Genomic DNA, 5,691 nt, shown 5'->3' with positions numbered 1-5,691 from the left:
GACAGTTAGGAAAGGTAAAACGGATTGCATTGACAAGGATTGACAGCTGTATGAATTCACCCTTTACACAATACAAACTGCAACTTTTTGTCATATTAATATAATTCATGTTTTGGTTTTATATCGGCTGTCTTCCCAGAATAGCTGAATTTGCAGAGCTAGCGAGCCCCAATTCTGTTTGTGTGGTATTTGCCATCATCTCTTTGCAATCGCCAGTTTACTCAAGATCGACACACAGGTGCTTCATAGTCCCTAGAGACAATTTAGCTTTTGCAACAAGACCATTTAAGATAATTTTGACAATGGTAGAATATAGTATAGTTCTGTTCAGTGACGCTAACCATGGCAAATGGATTTCGAAAAACAACAATATCCATGCTGAACTTCGATTAAATTGACGATAGCAAAGTCTCCATCTTTTGACAATGCCAAATGGAATAGGTGCTAGCTAATGTTTGATCCATCGGTTTGTTTGCTAGCTATGCAAATGCAGCTAATGTGTGTGAACCCTGCCAACATAGTGAAATCGCTATGGTGCGATTGACTGGATTAATTTCACGTTAGATACGTGCATTTCAGATGGTAGACACTCATGTCACCTTGTCAGATAAGGAACACAACTATTGCATTCCCTAGTGGAAATTCCAGCTGAAAATCAAGTAGCTAGTCGATTGGAATTAACTGTTCTCAAATAGTTTGTACTGGAGTCAACTGGGTTTTAAAAATCTACTGGTTTAAACCAGTTAAGAATACCAGTTAAAACCAGTCAAAACCCATTGAGCTATGGGTGGCACCTGATTCACCAGTTCCGTTGAAACCAATAGGATGTAACTGGCCAACCAATTTAAAAATGTCATTGGTGGCATAACTTTAAAAAATCTGTACAATATTATTTGCCATGCAATTTGTAGAAAACAAACCTTATTTGAGCCAACAAGTGTTATAACTTTTTATTTAGAATAAAATAGAATATTTTAGAATATGGACCTACTGTTAATATACAATTCATAAGAATGATACAGAGCAAATTCATTACAGCATTTTCTTGAATTTCAGCATTTGAATATATATTTAAACCTGTTGCTTAAGTGTGCTGCTTTCTAACAATGGTCTATTTTTATATTAATATTACACTATTTCTGTAGCACCTTTCATACAGACTTTTCATAAGGACTTTACATCCACACACAATAAAAAACACAAACATAATAATAAAGATAAACCACTCCATTCAAAGGGCAGAAATAGAGAGGATCAATGTAGGGCTAGACCCGTGTACTATAATATTTGGATATTGAAGGGACATTGGGTAGGTAATTTATCGTCTTAAGACAAAGTAGAGCACACATTGGGGTTTTGGATCAGTCCTTTTCATAATCATTAGGAAATGTACATATATACATTTTGTCACTGAACTCAAGTAATAAACACTTTCCAACAATGTCACTAGGGAGCACAACACATTTGTTCTGAACGACTGATGCATTTTATGTGGGGGGTGTTTGCAATGGCTTTGTTACGATGAACATTAAAAAGTTTGACAAGGAGCATAACCTCTGAATGTGTAGATGTGCAAATTTGGATTATTTCACCAAATGTTCCTTCAGACAACTGTACAACTGTGTTGTTTGTTTTGATGCACCTTTTGTAGCCGGTGCTGTCAAGCCTTTGACCTATGTAGACCAGTCTGTTATGCACTACCACAGCTGATATTGCCCTACCACACTTTTGAATAGCTCCCGCTCTTCAGTGTTGAGTGTGTATGGATAACCCTCTCCTAAAACTGTAGTGCCGTGATACTCTTCAACCACTTGTAATCGGGTGGAAGAAGTTAAGTTGAGACAGAATTTCAATATGTCATGGTGGACTGTGTATATCTGAGAAAACATGAATGTTGTATTTCATAGTACAAATTTGGCAACTATTTGAGTTGCCACACCTCTTGTTCCGTTAACAAATTTTAGAATCTCTCCATTTGCGGATTCAAAGACAAATGCGGATTTGTCTTGTTACACCAAGAAGAGTACAGTGCATGTAGTCTGGTGTAAAACCCCGGACTATGTTGAAATGTGGCACATTTATAAGAGGAGTTGGACCTTAAACACCCTTATAACTAACCCCATCTTGAAGAGCCTTCTCTATGTGCCTTAACATTTCATTTTCTGTTCTGTCAGGGTACTGTGATTCTGAAACAGGGTATTTAACTTGCCCTGCTACCAATTTCCCAGGATGATTGCACCAACTGCACCCAAAATAACCATTGTATTGCGTTGTGTTCTGCATGGTAGGTCTTGCCACTCAATCAACAACACAACATAAACCTATTAGTTTAGAAATGACTACCTGTTTGGATTTAGTCAGCCACCAACTCCATTTTCTGCCAGTGTTTTAGCATCTTCAACAAAATGATGGAGGAAACTACTTAGTTTTGGATGCCCCTTTTCAAACCACAGACAAGCCAGAGCCATGTGATTCCCTCTCTCTTTTGTAGGTAGGTCATTTATCACCACATGAATATGCCAAATTGAAAATGTAGAGGAGTTGAAAACTGGGCTGCCATCACTGTTGAATGTGTGAGAGAAGTTATGTTCCTCATTCAGGATTGCTCCAGGACCTGATAATTGTTTGTACATTTCACCATATAAGCGGAGCTAGTTCAGGCATGGAACTCGGGCAGCGCGCGCCATCTCACCCATCGCCGTGTTCTCAGCCCATAGGCTTAGCTTGATAGGCGGCGCTATAAAGTCGCACACATGCATGCACACACGTCCTCGCCCCCTTGTGTTTTGCGCTGCTGCCACCCACCACCATCCCCTTCACCTCCATGTGGTCTGTCTGTCCTCCCCGTGGGGGATTTAACTTGTTGCTCCCTGCCTCATGTCATGCATGCTGCAGTGAAGGCAGGGAGCGCTTCCCCATGTACATCCATTCCGCCAATGTGAAACCATTTGTCATGTGTATGAATAAATGGCGAAATCAATCACGTGAGTGTCTTGACTGAACTAATATATCTGAAATTGATCCATTTGTGTTTCTGTTCATTTTATATTTTAGAAGACCTGTGCCATCTAGTTGTTCAAGGATGAATTTGTGGAGCAAGGGGAACACTCAAATAAATTATTTTGCTTAAGATCCTGTGTTTTACATTTACTATGATACTGAGGGCATTCAACCTCTCTCATGTCATTACTTTGTGTTCCAATATAAGATTTACAAAAACTGCAGTAGAAATTGAATTTAACCAGGTCTGAAGATTTCCCAAACACTTTCTGGAATAAATGTTTGGAACTTGCAAGCACATCCATGCCAAACAACACATTAATGAGTTGCAAAAGGTCAATAATCGCAACTCCACTAAGACAATGTCTCATGGCAAATGACAGTACCAGCAGGAGAGCTTCAGCTTATGTCACATGAACAGAATCACACAATGGTTTGTTCAAATGTGGTAGGCTTCCAAAGATGTGAAATGGATCATTCCAGCATTCCGATCTTTCCTGTTGTCTTGTTACTTGAGTTGAAGTATCCTCAACTGAGTCGTCACTGTCACTGCCAGTACCATTGTCATTGGCCTAGATAAAAATGATGACAGAGATGTTGATAGTACAGTACATGACTGCTTAATAATTGCATTGATTTCCTATCTTTTTTTTAAATTCATAAAGATATTACTACACAAAGATAGTTCACACAGCTTGATGAACTTTTTTTTAGATTTCAGCAGAGTTGTTTTTCTGACCGCACAGACACATCAAGGATATCTATGGTTTCGGCAGAGTTTTGGGTCTCGGTAAATATCCGTATTTTTTGGATTGGACGTACAGTTTTGCGTCTAGGGCTCAGCTGTCTTGATCCTTGATGTCTTACTAGACAGCTCTCTTCGGGGTAAGGAATCTTAAAAACCGTTGTTTTCGAACAGCCTATTAAGACAGGAAGTACGTCATCGCGCTGCGTGTACTTAAGCACTCGCGCTCTCTGTCAGAAGGCAGTCATTTGCATTGCATCTTCCAGCGACCAGCAGTTTCAATGTGCCTTTCAACTGATATCGAGACTTCATTATCACACAAGTTTATTGTCACACTAAAATTTAAATTAAGTTAGATTCCATGAAGTTAGTTTGAGTTAAACTTAAGGTAATTTAAGTTACCGCAAGGTAAGGCAGGTTAGCTTAGGTACTGTAAGGTAAGCTAAACAAAGGTAAGTGAAGTTATTAAGAGAAACTTTAGTTAGTTAGTTTTAGGTTTGAAATACTCTAAAAATGGCGAGAATGGTGCACATTGTCCATGAGCTTATGCAGGAGTGGATGGAGAAGGAGAGGTGCCGAATGGAGCAGGACAGGGCTCAGCACAGAGCCTACCGCGCAAGGATGGAGATGTTGGCAGTGTACTCCTTTGAGGTAAATTTTTAAAATATTATCTTGAAAATCCGTGATTATAGTAAAATGTCAATTATCGCCGTGTGTGACATAATTCTGCTATAGTATGTAGTTATCGTCGAGACACAATCACGACGTAAAGCGTCTAGCTAGCTACTGTACTGTCGACCTTACCTTTCTGAGGTAAATACAGTACAGTACTGTCGTCGCTCACGATAGCTTCATACTATCCGTGATTATAGTAAAATGTCAATTATCGCCGTGTGTGACAATTCTGCTATAGTATGTAGTTATCGTCGAGACACAATCACCACGTACAGCATCAAGCTAGCTACCGTCGACTTTAGCTTTCTGAGGTAAATACAGTACAGTAGTCGCTCACAATAGCTTCATCCTATCCGTGATTATAGTAAAATGTCAATTATCACCGTACAATCATTTACACGTGATATTTACAGTTATGTTCATTAATGTGCACTGTCCATGTCATGGATGGATGAATTCATATAAATAACATATTCGATGAACAACTGTTTAACATTGTTTACATGTCATCAATTTCAAGGTGGTGTACGGTATGCCAGCCTGAACAGGGCAGTGCCCCTTCTCCGGCATTATTTTGCTGGGGAAGACACTCGCCCTGATTTCCGGCTCAGCAGAGCCTCCATCACCAGTCTGCTGCAGCTGCTCAACCAGGAGCGGTGCCATGGATGGGGGCCAACCATAGAGGTCCTGGTGTATCTTTTTTGGCTGGCCAGCGGTACGTCTTACCTGGGCTCTCAGGCATTGGAATGTGCCCAAGAGGCTCATTTTCAATCTCTATATACTCAACAAATATTTATTGTCAGAAACTGTGAATTGCTCTATCAACAGGTGCGTTGTACCGTGGTGTCGAGGGCATTTGACATGCCCAGGACCACGGTGCACAACGTTGTCCATCGGGTCTGTGGCTGTTTAGTCGTGGTGATGCCAAGGGTCATCAGGTTGCCTTCCACTGCAGAGGGGCAGAGAGAAGTATCGGAGGGTTTTGCCCGACTGGCTAGGCATGGGGCTTTTGCCAGGGCCATGGGAGCCATTGACGGCTGCCATGTTCGTATCAAATCCCCGGGAGAGCCCCATGGCCAGGATTATTTTAACAGGCAATTGTTCCATTCAATACAGCTGCAGGCGGTGTGTGACCATGCAGGGCGCTTCATCGGTGTTTGTGGGTTATCCAGGTTCTGTCCACGACACCCGGGTCCTGAGGCACAGCCCCCTGTTCCAGTCTGCCGCGTACCCACCCCCTGATACCTTTTTGTTGGGTGATGGGGGGTACC

At 41.2% G+C, this 5,691-nt stretch overlaps 1 pseudogene; it reads right to left on the bottom strand.

Annotated features, from left to right (window-relative positions):
• Window positions 1-1,983: 1,983 nt before the first annotated feature.
• Window positions 1,984-5,185, bottom strand: LOC146300571 (uncharacterized; annotated as a pseudogene).
• Window positions 5,186-5,691: the final 506 nt, after the last annotated feature.

The sequence above is a fragment of the Hypomesus nipponensis genome, chromosome 2 (genome assembly GCF_054491055.1).
Source record: "Hypomesus nipponensis isolate SF chromosome 2, ASM5449105v1, whole genome shotgun sequence".
NCBI classification, from domain to species: Eukaryota; Metazoa; Chordata; class Actinopteri; order Osmeriformes; family Osmeridae; genus Hypomesus; species Hypomesus nipponensis.
Note: the sequence above shows the minus strand (reverse complement) of the source record. Positions and strands in the feature narration are given on the sequence as shown.